We start from the raw sequence: 16229 nt of genomic DNA on the forward strand, positions 1-16229 counted from the left end.
AACAGAAGCATCAGAACAATCCGCAAAAGTTTTGGACAGGCATAAATAAACATTCACCCAGGGCAATGCACAACTCCTATCCCCTCGGCTACCATCCAAAAACCTTTGGAAGATGTTGCCAGTTCCTTTAATAGTTTCTTCACAGAAACTGTCCAGTCACTAGCTAACCAACTATCTCTCAGTTGCCCAATTCCTAGTGCCGCTGCACCTAGTTCTCAACTCCCCTTTAACTTTCAACCAGTTTCCACATCACTTATCCGTGCCCTAATCAAAAAACTAAAACCTATCAACCTTGCAGCGGATCTCCTCCCAGCTGAGTATCTATAAAAAGCTGTGGATGCCATAGCATACCCAGTCTCTATCCTGATCAATAGAACTAAATCAGAAACCACTATCCCCTCCATCTCGAAGACATCCCATGTTATTCCACTCCACAAAGGGGGCAGTTCCACTGAATGGTCACATTACAGACCTATAGCTATTTTGTCACCCCTGGCTAAAATTTTGGAGAACTGCATCCATAAACGATTCCTGAGTCATCTCATTCAACACAATCTCCTGGCTAACTCACAGCAAGGTTTCAGACCGTTCCGCAGTACAACCACAGCCCTCCTCTCCTTCTCCAATGTTATTAATCAAAACCGAAACAACAGTAAGCTTTCTTCTACCCTCTTTCTTGATCTCTCCAAAGCCTTCGACATGGTCAACCACCAACTACTCATATACACACACTTAAAATTATTCCCCTAGCTGTCTAGGCTATCCAATGGTTCAAATCTTATCTGAGTGGTAGACAACAAGCTGTACTGTGGTAGAACAAACTATCTTCCCTTCTACCTGTCACCCTTGGGGTCCCTCAGGGCTCTATATTAAGACCCCTATTATTTTCTGTCTTTATTAATGACCTGTACTCAGTCATCCCAACAGCCACCTGTGTTCAATATGCAGATGACTCCACTTTAATTTGCTCTGCCACCTCCCCTTTAAGTTTGCAGACTCTATCCCAAAATGTTAATACTGTCGAAAATTGGCTCTGTAATCGCTGTCTCCTATTAAATCCGAACAAAAGTAAGCTACTGCTTTTCTCCCCCACTCATAAAGCTTCCCCTCCAACTTTTACTATAAAATCTAACAATGGCACTGTTATTGTCCCAGATCCCTGTACCAAACTCTTAGGTTTAACAGTTGATAATAACCTCAAGTTTGATATGCATATTAATCAAACTATTAAAAAACTTAATAAAAAAAACTTGGCTCACTATACAAGATCAAACCTTTCCTCACTCCACTAGCTAGGACGTTAATTGCCCGTACACATCTACTTTCCATTCTCCTTTATGCATCCCATCTCTTCACGAACTTGAGTAAGTCTGGCCTTAATAAACTCTCTAGCTGCTTTAATCATATTCCTAGATTTGTCACTGGAGCAGCATACAGAACACACCACTGTCTGAACTTAAAGAATCTAGGGTGGCTAGAATTGCCTGTCCAACTTCAGTACCATCAGCTAATAGTAGCACATAAAATTCTCTACCAACCTGAAAACACACCCATACTTACAAATATTATCACCCCTTACGGCAACCACAAGACATTTCGCTCATCCAGCAAATTACTAGTCCAAACCCTGAAAAGCAACAACTCATCTGGAGACTCTGTATGCCAACTCTGTTGGTAAAATATGGAACTCACTTCCTGCTGAGCTTACTTCAGAACCCGTTCTAACCCAGTTAAAAAAAAAAAAAAATCTAAAACAGTACTTTAAAAGGCAATGACTATGTCCTTGCTCTAATCTTGACTAACTCTGGCAATATAAACATGTGCTAAAGAGGTATTTTGGCCACCCCTACATTGCTTCCTAATTGTTATTCTATAACAAATCAGATTTATATTTTTATCCTATGTATTGTATCTGTAACAGTGCTGTAACTTGATTAATGTAACAGTTCTGTATGTATGTATTTATGGAGCTTTTCTCCCCAGGCCTCTGCTGAAAATGGAAAGTATCCAGTCGGACTATCCCGGTCAACAAATGTAAAATAAATAAATTGCCACTCTGGTATTTCTACACGCTAATGATGTTTTGCCTACTTTCAGTGAAATTGAACAAGACATGCCAGTGGTAGGGAAACTATTGTGTGGGTTTTTTAAGCATAATTATCTTACAGGGAGACCTCAGCATTATGGCATTCATAATGCCATGTCTGAAAAAAATCCTCCTTTGTTCTGAAACCAGTAAGAAACATGTATGTTGGGAAATGCTAGAATTCACAAATAGTGTGGAGAGCTGGCACAGGCAGTTGTGTAGTTTGCTTGGAAAGAAATATTTATATTTAACAGATATTTTGCATGCAATCCAACTGAAACAAAATCACTTTGAAGATCTAAAACATAAGGCATCAAGCTGCTTGCCCGCGTCTCCGAAATGGTGTCAGTTGTTAGATAGAGAGACTACATTTTTGTATTTGTTGTCTAAAAGGGATCATTCACTGCAAGAGGATTTGTCCAACTTGTGGCGCAAGACTGCTCATTTTGAGTTGATGCACAGTTAATTACTACATGTATAACTTCCTTATAGTGGACAACTGTTTTCTGGATTGCAAACAACTGCATAAATATGTCACTACCTGGATGTATCGGTATATTACAGTAATTATTCATTTTGTTTATTTAAAGATATTCTTTTGTGTTGCATACACAGCGGGACATTGGATGGTTCTTGTATGCGGTTTACGTACATTACGAGATGTTTGGGATACTCCTAAATGAAAAAGAAATAAAAAACAGATGCACTGCAAGTTTCCTGTTACATCTTTGATGTTCGACATTAATGTCGAAAGGTAATTTTCGGAAATATCATTCAACATTCTGCGTACAAGTTCTTTCAAACTTTGTACATTATATTCAGGATTTTGATTGGAAATCCACTTGTTTTTCGACATTTTGATAGTAAGCCGCAGTAAATTTTGTGTGGCTGTGATATGCTTTAGTTTGCATGACTAGAAATATTTTAATGAAATGTTAATGCAATATAGTTATTCACTGGTCACTGAATGCAAAGAAAGGACATACTTTTTTAAACTTGTTAATTGGTGGGTCACTCTTCTGAAACATTTTTATGTTAGCTGTAGTGTCATCTTTAGTAAGCAATCTGTACAAAGGCAAAGTGTCCCTTTCTTACTGTAAGCTGTTGGAGACCTAGATATAATAGATAAGAATCTTATCACTTCCTGTTAGCCAAGGAAAACATTTTGTAGTTGTACCTGTAACTCATCTTAATCACTATGAAAGTTGGGCATTTGTTTACAACTAAGTGTGCCCTTTTAAAAGTACACAGATGCTTTAAGAAATGTATGTATTTTCTGTTTTTGTTAGAAGAGGCTTCTGTTTTGTTGTTGGTATGAAAGTGGGAAAAGGGCAGTCAGTCCCTTCCGCAGTTTTTATTTCCGAGCAGAATAAACTACTTTCAGTGTAGCAGACTTCTTCACTAAATGAGGTGTCCTTTAATAAAAATAGAAGCAAAATTGCCATTGCAAAGTGCTAGTGTGCTTTCAGAAGGTGATGCGCCAGTGTAAATAATCACTGAAAGCTGTATTTACTCTAAAACTGACATATCTATGCATGCTGGCAAATGCTTGCATATCCAGGGTGTGCTTGCTTAAATGATGAAAAGCAATGTAAAATAGAAACAACTTATGGTGCCCCTTGCTGTCTTTGAGTCAATTTGTGATGGAAACTCTGCTTATTACTGCATTGTCTATACTGAAAACTGTACAGATCATGACCTTCTTGATGCACTTTAAGCAGTGAAACATCTATCTGGTTCATTCATCAACCAAAAGAAGTTGAGGTTAAGTGTGGTCATGCAACACAATGAGAATAGTGATCCTGCATTTGTTTAATATGTTCCTGATTATTGGTGAAATGTTGTTAATTATTATGCATAACTGGTTCTATATTAGAATAACAAATGTTCAAAATCACGAACGCTCTAATGAGTGAAAATGCCAAACCTCCAACTCTTTATTGTGGGGGGCTGCACCCCCCCTCCCACTAAATATATATTCCAACTCTGATATCGCACTACAATGAGAAAATGGCAAATATTCCAATCTCCGCTGTACTGCAATCCCAAAAAAAAGCACTTCGAGGTCCGGCATTTTCACCCAGACTGTTCGCAATATTAAACATTCGGTGTTCTAATGTAGACCCTGCTTAGCTACTAGTGGGAGCCATGCTGCCTACATTTTTTTCTGTACTAAGGTGAAGTTACCTAATGAATACTTGTAAATCAATGTAGTTGCTATTATTTTTCATCCAGTGGTGGTTAAATTGATCAAAGCATTAGATTTTTTTATTAGTGCCTTTTTTTTTTTTTTTTTTTTTTTTGTTAAAGCTTTATGACTACATCACACACCAGTGCTGTACTTTAACACATACCTCTCAACTGTTCAGATTTTCGCAGAATGCCCAGATTTTTACCTCAGATTTTTGGTCTGCTTGTCATAAAATTGTGATTTTCTGGCAAATTGGTGGCAAATCATTAAAGATTGAAGTTAGAAAATAATGACAGACATTTGAAATTCAGACTTCATACCCATCAGAGAATTCATGCTAATGCAAAACTTGTTATTCTATCAACTTTCTAAGTTTGTAAGAACAATATTTAAAAATGGTTCCTATTTATGAGCCATTTTCCCACTTTTATTTATGGCTTTGTCCAGATTTCTTACGCAGAGACGTTCAGAGTTATGCTCAGGAAGCTTTGGGGTGACAAAGGATGCAGTTTCTGCAGGAGAATGGAGAAGCTTCAGGGGAATATATGGGAGCTACAGAATGTAATGGACAGGCTAGTCATGTAAGAAGAGCACTGTGGGAGTGGAGAAAAGGAAGGCACTAGACAGGAAGGATTAGGAATAAGTGTGGGGGGCAGAGGTTGAGAGGTTTGTTTTAACTATTTATAGTTATTCTAGTTAATCTTTTTTTTCACTGCTGCATAAACTTGATAAAGCAGTTGAAAAAACATAATTAGCCAAAACCGAGAACTCAGCAGCCAAAGCCTTCAAAGCATAAGATTATTACTGTAAATTAAAATAGTGCAATAACTGCCATGGATTATTATAGCTGCTTAAAATAGTTGGCTTTGTGTATTTTTTAGTCATATTTATGTCTTATTAACTAGAAATCACTATTGCTTAGAAGGCCAGTCGAATGCTTTTTTTGTGGGAATTATGGCTGCTTGATGATTTGATAAGGAATAAATTTCTCTATGATGAATTATCAAGCCAGTGCATTTCTTTGTGCCAGTCCCAAGCCCGGATAAATGGGGAGGGTTGCGTCAGGAAGGGCATCCGGCGTAAAATTTTGCCAAACCATACATGCAAAAAACAGTACAGAAATTCATACCGGATCGGTCGAGGCCCGGGTTAACAACGACCGCCACCACTACTGTTGGCCAACAGGGTGCTGGCGGAAACTGGGCTACTGTTGGCCGAAGGAGGAGAAGAGGCGGAAGGCATGCCCGAAGGCAGGTAAAGGCTAGGACTGTGATAGTAAGGGTCGGAACTTTGAATGTTAGCAGCATGACTGGTATAGGGAGAGAGCTAGCTGATATGATGGACCGAAGGACGGTTGGTATATTGTGTGTGCAAGAGACCAGATGGAAGGGGAGCAAGGCTAGGTGTATCTGAGACGGTTTCAAATTGTTTTATCATGGTGTGGATGGGAGGAGAAATGGCGTAGGCATTATCCTGAAGGAACAGTATGCTAAGAGTGTTTTAGAGGTGAAAAGACTGTCGGATAGAGTGATGTTTATGAAGCTGGAAATTGATGGTGTAATGACGAATGCTGTTAGTGCATATGCTCCACAAGTTGGGTGTGCGATGGATGAGAAAGAAAATTTTTGGAGTGAGTTAAATGAAGTGGTGATGACTGTACCCAAGGGTGAGAGACTGGTGATTGGAGCAGATTTCAATGGGCATGTTGGTGAAGGGAACAGAGGGGATGAGGAAGTGATGGGTAGGTATGGTGTTAAGCAAAGGAATGCAGAAGGTCAGATGGTAGTGGATTTTGTGAAAAGGATGGACATGGCTGTGATGAATACGTATTTTAACAAGAGGGAGGAGCATAGGGTGACATACAAGAGTGGAGGAAGATACACACAGGTGGATTATATCTTATGTAGAAGGGCCAATATGAAGGAGATTGGAGACTGTAAAGTGGTGGCAGGGGAAAGTATAGTTAGGCAGCATAGGATGGTGGTTTGTAGGATGACACTGGTGATCAAGAAGAGGAGGATGAGTGTGAGGGCAGCACCAAAGATCAAATGGTGGAAATTGAAAAAGGGTAATTGTGAGGTGATGTTCAGGGAGTAGTTAAGACAGGCACTGGGTGGCAGTGAAGTGTTACCGAATAGCTGGTTAACTACAAGCAGAGCTAGTAAGAGAGATGGCTAGAAAGATGCTTGGTGTGACATCTGGAAAGAGGAAGGAGGACAAGGAGACCAGGTGGTGGAATGAAGAAGTACAGGAGAGTATACAGAGAAGGAGGCTGGCGAAGAAGAAGTGCGATTGTCAAAGAGATGATTGAAGTAGACAAGAGTTGATTGAAGTAGACAAGAGTATAAGGAGATGAGGTGCATGGCAAAGAGAGAGGTGGCGAAGGCTTAAGGATAAGGCGTATGAAGAGTTGTATAAAAGGTTGGACACTAAGGAGGGAGAAAAGGACCTGTACCGATTTGGCTAGACAGAGGGACCGAGCTAGTAAAGATGTGCAGCAAGGTGATAAAGGATAATGAGGGAAACATACTCACAAGTGAGGAGAGTGTGTTGAGCAGATGGAAAGAGTACTTTGAGGGGTTGATGAATGAAGAGAATGAGAGGGAGAGAAGGTTGGATGATGTGGGGATAGTGAATCATGTAGTGCGGTGGATTAGCAAGGAGGAAGTAAGGATAGCTATGAAGAGGATGAAGAACGGAAAGGCTGTTGGTCCAGATGACATACCTGTGGAAGCATGGAGGTGTTTAGGTGAAATGGCAGTGGAGTTTTTAACTAGATTGTTTAATGAAATCTTGGAAAGTGAGAGGATGCCTGAGGAATGGAGAAAAAGTGTTTTGGTACCAATTTTTAAGAATAAGGGTTTTGTGCAGAGCTGTAGTAACCACAGAGGGATTAAACTGATCAGTCACAGCATGAAGTTATGGGAAAGAGTAGTGGAAGCTAGGTTAAGAAGGGAGGTGATGATTAGTGATCAGCAGTGTGGTTTCATGCCAGGAAAGAGCACTACAGATGCGATGTTTGCTCTGAGAGTGTTGATGGAGAAGTACAGAGATGGTCAGAAAGAGTTGCATTGTGTCTTTGTGGATTTAGAGAAAGCATATGACAGGGTGTCTAGAGAGGAGTTGTGGTATTGTGTGAGGAAGTCGGGAGTGTCAGAAAAGTATGTAAGAGTGGTACAGGATATGTACGAGGGTAGTGTGACAGTGGTGAGGTCTGCGGTGGGAGTGACGGATGCGTTTAAGGTGGAAGTGGGATTACATCAAGGATCAGCTCTGAGCCCTTTCTTATTTGCAATGGTGATGGACAGGTTGACAGACGAGATCTGATAGGAGTCCCCGTGGACTATGATGTTTGCAGATGACATTGTGATCTGTAGTGAGAGTAGGGAACAGGTGGAGGAGACCCTGGAGAGGTGGAGATATGCTCTAGAGAGAAGAGGAATGAAGGTCAGCAGGACTAAGAATATATGTGTGTGAATGAGAGGGAGGGTAGAGGAATGGTGAGGATGCAGGGAGTAGAGGTGGCGAAGGTGCATGAGTTTAAGTACTTGGGATCAACAGTTTAGAGTAATGGTGAGTGTGGAAGAGAGGTGAAGAAGAGCGTACAGGCAGGATGGAGTGGGTAGAGAAGAGTGTCAGGAGTGATTTGTGACAGACTAGTACCAGTAGGAGTGAAAGGGAAGGTCTGCAAGAGGGTAGTGAGACCAGCTATGTTATATGGGTTGGAGACAGTGGCATTGACAAAAAGGCAGGATTCAGAGCTTGACGAGGCAGAGTTGAAGATGTTAAGATTTGCACTGGGTGTGACGAGGATGGACAGGATTAGGAATAAGTATATTAGAGGGTCAGCCCAGGTTGGAAGGTTTGGAGACAAACCCAGAGAGGCAAGATTACGTTGGTTTGGACATGTGCTGAGGAGGGATGCAGAGTATATTGGGAAAAAGATGCTAAGGATGAAGCTGCCAGGTAACAAGAAAAGAGGGAGGCCTAAGATAAGGTTTATGGATGTGGTGAGAGAGGATATGCAGATGGTTGGTGTGATGGAGCAAGATGCAGAGGACAGGAAGAAATGGAAACAGTTGATCTGCTGTGGGGACCCCTAACAGGAGCAGCCAAAAGAAGAAGAAGAAGAAGAATAACGAATAATTTTATTGCTTGAACGTTGCTGTTATTTTTTTTCTTTTTTAGTCTTTTGTTAAGCATATACCTCTTTTACAGGGGTGGAGTTCCCTATGCTTACTTTTTTTTCCTAGATATGCCCAGAATTGCCTAAAAACCTGTTTGTAGCATCACTGACACACTAGCATGAGCTTGTAAATGTTGACCACATTCTGAGCATATAGCTCTGTTCGACATGAAGTGGGTGTCTGTTCCAAAGGTGTGGTAATGTCTGGGCGACAAATCTGTTCTTCAAGCAGGTTCTGTTAATGTCACATTAGAGCAAGTAACCCATGTACCATTTGACTTACAGAGATGCAGCATTTCCAATAAAGCAGGGTCAGAGATTGCCTTGTATGCAAGGCAGAGATTGCCTCTTGAGAAGTCTGTGTGAAACAGAATAAAGTGACAGTGATTTCAGACTGTTAACTTTGGACAGATGCTGAAGACCTTGAATTTTCCTTGGGAGGAACCTTTGTGATCTCTCCAATTGCTGCAGGTGCATGGAAAGGTGCATACCGAAAGGGGCGTTGTACTCAATTATTGGCCTGATGAGGGAAGAGTGCAAGGAGGTTATAACCTCCTTTTTTTCTGGAGCCAGTGCCCTTACTGATGAGGCGGGCAATATAGAATGCCCTTCTTACCATTGTGGAGACATAGTAGTCAAAGCTAAGGTTGTTTTCAACCTGTGTGCCAAGGATTCTCACCACTGAGTGCGTACTTAAGGTGCTGCTTTTGATGTGCCCGTTAGCAAGATGATCGCCTGTAAGGAAAGGGATGATTAATACATATTTGTTACATTGAGTTTAAGACCATGACTTGTCACCAATCCTTTGTTTGTGTAAGACCCTCTTGTAGGATATTGACATAATTTCGAGATTCTGTGACCGCTCCCAGTTTGCAGTCATCAGCAAACTTTGTCATTGACAGATCTTTAGTTTAAGCTTGCACTTCGGAGAAATAGATTCCTAATAGTAGATGTCCCAGGACTGATCCCTGTGGAACACCACTGGTTACAGGTCTGCTGTTGGATTCCCCTATTTTAACTATATCATTTCTATTAAATAGCAGGTTAGCGACCCATCTAACGATATAAGGGCTGATGTCTAGCTGGGTGAGTTTGTCAATGATGCCTGAGTGGGGGATAGTGTCAAACGCCTTGGCTAAGTCTAGATAGGCTATATGCACAAATTTACCCTTGTCCAGGGCCTTGATGACTGTCTCAAAGAAGTCCACCATGCTTAACAGGCATGATTTCCCTTTGAAAAATCCAAACTGAGTAGGGTTAAGTGTTTATCTTTGTTGATAAGGTCCATGATGATTCACTTCATAGCCTTGCAGATAAGGCTAGTCAGGCTAATAGGTCTATAGTTCCCAGGATCAGTGCATGCACCACCTTTTTTCTCTGTGTGTTTTGTCAATATTAAAGTTTCTTATCTAGCTGAAGCCATGTTGCTGTATTCGTGGATTTTTATTTGGAGTGTTTAGACTATGATTGAAAGAGTACCCGATGGTTTTGCTAATTTTTGTTGGAGCCCATGTAGGACTCGGCCTTGGATGTTATCAGGTCTAAATAGATGCTGTATTTTTGGACTTAGAGAGGGTGTTTATGACCTGCTCTGTAGAGTTACAAGGTAGGAGGCAGGTGGTAGAGATGTCATAGGGTATATAGGTTCATAGGTTCATAGGTTCATACTAGGCTATCTGCCCAAGGGCATTTATAAGCCTAGCCCATAGTTATGTGGCTTTCGCCACCCCTTTAGTTTGAATAAAAACTATGCCTATCATTTTGCTGTGCCTCTGTCAAGCAGTGACGCTGATGTAATCCCTGGGGTATATCTGCAATCTCCCATCCATTGGTCAAGATTCCTCTTGAACAAGACCAGAGAGGTGCTCTGCCTCACATGTACCGGGATTTTGTTCCACAGCATAGGGAGTCTCTGGGTGATGAATCTGTCCCTCCAGCACGTTCTATTTATAACCGTGTCAAGGTTTAAGTCTCCCGCCCTTGTGGTTCTGAGGGATCTAGATTTTTTGAGGTGAAGCATATTCATCAAATCTGGGTTTGACATGGCCTTATATGTCAGGCACAGGTCACCTCTGAGCAAGCGGTATGAGACTGAATAGAGCTGGAGTTCTTTCAGTCGGGCAGCATAAGACATATTTTTGAGACCCTTTATCCTTTTGGTGAGGAACTTTTGGGGCCTTTCAAGCTGCAGCAGGTGTCTGGTCAGATACATTCCGAACGGGCATTGTACTCAATCATAGGTCTAATAAGTGATGAGTACAGGGGACGATGACCTCCCTTGATGTAGATGTGAATGACTTCTTGATCAGGTGGGTGATATAGAAGGTTTTCCTAACTACTTTAGCAACATGAGTGTCAAACGAATGGCTACTGCCAACCTGGGTCCCCAGATCTCTGCTGTCTTTTTCTCTGCTCAGTGGATTGCCACCTAAATGTTAGCTAGGGTAGCCTTGTTTTTCCCAAAGGGTATGACTATGCATTTTTGGCGTTTAACTTCAGGCCATGGCTCTGGCACCAGTTATCCATTTCTGTGAGGCCCTTCTGGAGGATATCTGTGTCAGATGTGTTTTCGACTATGGCGCCCAGTTTGCAGTCATCTGCAAACTTTGTCAGCCATAACCCTCCTGTGTTTGCTTGTACTTCAGAAAAGTAGATGCCGAACAAGAGTGGACCCAGGACTGAGCCCTGTGGGACACCACTTGTGACAGGCTTTGAGTCTGACATGGCTCCAGCAACTCTGACCCTGTGGGTTCTGTCACTTAGCCAGTTTGCAACCCATCTTGTGATGTATGGGTTTACATTCAAGCTGATGAGTTTTTCGATGATACCTGAGTGGGGTATTGTGTCGAAGGCCTTTGCCAGGTCGAGGTAGGCTGTATGGACTGCCTTTCCTCATCAATGGCCTTGGTGACTGTCTCGAAAAAGTCAACCAAGTTTAAGAGGCAGGATCTGCCTTTGACAAAGCCAAACTGAGTTGGATCCAAAGTCTGCAAGTTCCCTATGTCTTTATTTATGTTCCATTATGATCCTCTCCATGGCTTTGCAGATAAGGCTTGTCAAGCTAATGGGGCGGTAATTTCCAGGGTCTGTGGAGGCACCGCCCTTATGAAGTGGGACCACAGTCGCCGTGCACCACTCCTTGGGTACGTATCCTGAGGTGAGGCTAAGATTAAACAGCTGTCCTAACTGTGGGTTTAATTCCTCATTGAGTTCATGAAGCACACAGCCGGGGACACCATCCGGTCCCATGGATGCTGTGTTTTTGCCTTAGTGAGGGCAGTTCTCACCTGGGCGTTGGAGATGTTTGGGGCTACAATCCTCTGGAAGAGCAATCTCTGCTTTTGGGGGAGAGGGGAGAAGTTTGCACTGAACCTGTCAGCCAGTATGTTGGCAATGTGTGTAGGTTCAGTAATTTTCACATCATTTTGAACTAATTCTGAGCATATCTGGGAGTTTCCTCCTAGGTTTCTAACATAGCTAAAGAAGGCCTTATGATTCTCTTTAGAGTCCTTGGCGATTTTTCTCTCAAAATTTGCCTTGGATGATTTTATGAGAGCTCTTAGTTTTTACTTATAATGATCAAAGGTGTCTTACCTTTCAAGGATTTTGCTCTATCTTGTAGTAGCTTCCTCCTTTTGTTGTAGAGCTTGTTTATGGCTGGGGTCCACCAGACTGGACGCTTGCCTTTGGTACAGAGAGTCTTAGTTTTGTTTGGGATTGCCTGATCCATGCAGTCCTGTAGGTGCTGGTAGAAGGCATTTGTAAGTGATTCAGCGGTTTGAGTAATGTTTACCACTGGCTCAGGGGCCTTAAAGGAGACCACACTAGTTTTTAGAAGTGTGAAATCGGCTTTTGAGAAGTTTTTCACTGTGGTCTTTTTGTTTCAGGTGGGGCGGGATGAGGACCTCCAGCGAGATTAGTTTATGATCTGATCTCACCAGTGAGGGGTATACTTCGGTGTTGAACATTTTGATCCCATGTTCGTGATGATGAGATCAAGTATGTTTTCTCCTCTTGTGGGGATGGTGACTAGTTGTTCCATGGCATTTGAGTTTATGAACTCCAGGAACCTTTGGGTTAGAGTGTTCGGGCTTGAGTAGTGTTCCCAGTCTATATTAGGGTAGTTAAAGTCACCTAGTATGATGGTGTTTGGAGATACATTTATCCCTCCAATGTTTTCAGGAAGGCCATGTGAGGTTCCTGAGTTTGAGAGGGTGGCCTGTAACATGCTACAAATTGCAGAGCAGTCTTGCCTATGGTTAATTGCACCTGGATGGTCTCCGATGCATCATGCGTTGCCACCAACCTTGAGGTGTGGGTGTCCTTTATGAATATGGACACCCCTCCTTTCTTGGTGTTGTCCGGATTTTGGGGCCGGAACGCATGATATGAGGTGAAACCTGTTAGTGCTGGGGTGCTCTCAGGAGCCTTGAACCAGGTTTCTGTCACAGCACAGACATCGATGTTCTCCATATTGAGAAGGGCCTCGAGTGCGTGCATCTTGAGATTGAGACTTCTGGCATTGAGCAGCATTACCCTTAGTTTTTTCCTTTTGGTGTTCTAGGGTGGTAGGTTTAGAATTTGAGCCTTGCCTAAAAAGGCACTATGGGGGTGGCAAGAGCCTTTGCCAATATCCGGAAGCCCAGGGTGACAGGTGCAAGCCGTCCCTTGAAGCAGCGTGGCTTGTCCAGCATGTCATCCCAGGCAGACAGACATTGGATCCCTTTGAATGACACCAGAATTTAAGCCAATTATTAAAGCTGATCATCTTATCACTGTATTGTGGCATCATTCTAGGTGAAGGTAGGATACTGCTCAAGGTCAGGGTCATACCTGCCTGGGCTACATAATCAGAGAGCTCCTCGATGTCCCTTATCATGTAGTCCGAGGAGATACGACTCAGGTCGCTGTCACCAGCGTGGACAATGACTGAGTCGTACTTGTACCTGCTGTTGAGAGACCTGAGTGCTTGCGTTATGTGGCGGATTCTAGCGCCTGACAGGCAGCTTACTGTGACCTTCTCTTTACTCAGTCTGGTGAGCGGGATGTCAGTGTGTCTGACTATGGAATCACCAATGACAAGTGTGTCTGGCATTTTGTTTGGCCTTAAGGGCTGTGACTGTTTGACACTCTGACTGTGTGGTCTATGTGTTGCATGTGTTGGGTCGTGAGGTGGTAGTTGTTTGGGTGTCTGCTTTGGTGGCCTCTGCTGTTTTGGTAAATTTTGATCAGAGCCTCCAGTATGTCTTTGTGTGAGTATGTGTATGATTTGAAGTTGTGATGGTACCATGTGTGACTGGGTATGTATTGTGTGTGGTTACCTTCTCCTCCTGTCTGGTCTTGCCAGTCCTATGTTGAGAGAGCTCAGCCTCCAGTTTGGCCGATAGTTGCATCTCTCGCATGTATTTGTGTTTTGTGGGAGAAGGAGAGGATTGTCTGTGTACATGAGGCAGTTGTAACATTGCCTCAATATTCCCAGGTTCACCAGTTGAGCTGGAGAGGACACTAGCAACTGATCCCTCGACATACTAGAAGTAGTAGATAAAGAGACTTTCAAAGGACTCCGGGGGAAGTGGGTTTTAAGCTGGTGGGGTACTATCTATAATAAGAGTGCTTTATCAAGGTGCAAGTACTGTAGGAGTAAGTGCTAGGCTTTACAGATAGAGAATAGTCTACTTGGGAATCAAGTAGAGATGAACTTTTCAGTTATAGGATATGCTGGTTAGATCAGCAGTACAGCTTGAGGAAGGTAGTTTTAAGGGAAAATTGGAAGAGTGGAATTTAGATGGCCCAAATAGTTTAACCTTGTTTAACCGCCGCTCTTGTGTGCAACAGTGGAACTCAGCTAAATCAGCTTACGCTTAGCGTGTTTTATAGCAGGGGCTGAAGGAGCTAGGAATTGGCCCAAAACGACCAATGGACTACTAGTTTCTGGCTGAAACTTCACCAAATCAGACAAAAGGCGCTCAGTGCTTCCCACTCCCACTGGTAAGCAAAGAAACTTCCTCCTTCCTAATAAGGCAATGGATCAGTAACAGGAACTAAAAACAAAGCCCAGGGATCAGCAACTCTGAAACTGGACTACTCTAGTTCAGTAAGGCGGAAAACAAGAGATTTTTTTGTTTTATTACAGAGACAAGGAAAAAACAGACAGTAATTGCTGTAAATCGGCTAGCGACTTTAGTGTGTAGCCTACAGAAACAATTTGCAACAATTAGTAACTTAAAGTGCAATAAACAGTGTAAAATGCAGAAATCACTTAAAGTAGCAATAAAACAGGCTAAATGCAGTTGCTAGCTTAAATAACAGTGGGAAAGCCACAAAAATACTTATATCTGGTAGAAAGTCACTCTTTTAGCTCTCTGCTGCTTGGATCACTCTGCAGGCCACCACGAGGATCTGTGCTGAGTTGGTACAAGCTGGAAAATGCGTGTTTAGCGTGTTTTATACCAGGGGCTGAAAGGAGCTAGAATTGGCCCAAAACAACCAATGGACTACTAGTTTCTGGCTGAAACTTCACCAAATCGGACAGAAAGGCTGCTCAGTGCTTCCCACTCCCACTGGTAAGCAAAGAAACTTCCTCCTCCCTAATAAGGCAATGAATCAGTAACAGGAACTAAAAACAAAGCCCAGGGATCAGCAACTCTGAAACTGGACTACTCTAGTTCAGTAAGGCAGGAAAACAAGAGATTTTTTTTGTTTTATTACAGAGACAAGGAAAAAAACAGACAGTAAATGCTATAAATGCTGTAAATCGGCTAGCGACTTTAGTGTGTAGCCTACAGAAACAATTTGCAACAATTAGTAACTTAAAGTGCAATAAACAGTGTAAAATGCAGAAATCACTTAAAGTAGCAGTAAAACAGGCGAAATGCAGTCGCTAGCTTAAATAACAGTGGGAAAGCCACAAAAATACTTATATCTGGTAGAAAGTCACTCTTTTAGCTCTCTGCTGCTTGGATCACTCTGCAGGCCACCACGAGGATCTGTGCTGAGTTGGTACAAGCTGGAAAAACGCGTGTTTAGCGTGTTTTATAGCAGGGCGCTGAAAGGAGTTACGAATTGGCCCAAAACGACCAATGGACTACTAGTTTCTGGCTGAAACTTCACCAAATCGGACAGAAAGGCTGCTCAGTGCTTCCCACTCCCACTGGTAAGCAAAGAAACTTCCCTCCTCCCTAATAAGGCAATGGATCAGTAACAGGAACTAAAAACAAAGCCCAGGGATCAGCAACTCTGAAACTGGACTACTCTAGTTCAGTAAGGCGGGAAAACAAGAGATTTTTTGTTTTATTACAGAGACAAGGAAAAAAAAAAAACAGACAGTAAATGCTATAAATGCTGTAAATCGGCTAGCGCACTTTAGTGTGTAGCCTACAGAAACAATTTGCAACAATTAGTGACTTAAAGTGCAATAAAAAGTGTAAAATGCAGAAATCACTTAAAGTAGCAGTAAAACAGGCGAAATGCAGTCGCTAGCTTAATAACAGTGGGAAAGCCACAAAAATACTTATATCTGGTAGAAAGTCACTCTTTTAGCTCTCTGCTGCTTGGATCACTCTGCAGGCCACCACGAGGATCTGTGCTGAGTTGGTACAAGCTGGAAAAACGCGTGTTTAGTGTGTTTTATAGCAGGGGGCTGAAAGGAGCTAGGAATTGGCCCAAAATGACCAATGGACTACTAGTTTCTGGCTGAAACTTCACCAAATCAGACAGAAAGGCTGCTCAGTGCTTCTGTGGTGGGGACAGAGGAGTGAAGTTTTCAC

At 42.4% G+C, this 16229-nt stretch overlaps 1 protein-coding gene across 5 annotated transcripts in view; it reads left to right on the forward strand.

Annotated features, from left to right (window-relative positions):
- Positions 1–16229, forward strand: part of LOC122813727 — a 422056-nt gene that overhangs the window by 34660 nt on the left and 371167 nt on the right. For 4 of the 5 annotated variants that reach the window (XM_044086194.1, XM_044086197.1, XM_044086196.1 and 1 more), the window contains exon 3: positions 2677–2840. The exons of the other annotated variant lie outside the window; for it this stretch is intronic. The gene's annotated coding sequence lies outside the window, so the exon portion shown is untranslated. The remainder of the gene's footprint in view (positions 1–2676; positions 2841–16229) is intronic. 5 annotated transcript variants of the gene reach the window in all.

This window comes from Protopterus annectens, chromosome 10.part0 (genome assembly GCF_019279795.1).
Source record: "Protopterus annectens isolate FY-2018-M chromosome 10.part0, PAN1.0, whole genome shotgun sequence".
NCBI lineage: Eukaryota > Metazoa > Chordata > Ceratodontiformes > Protopteridae > Protopterus > Protopterus annectens.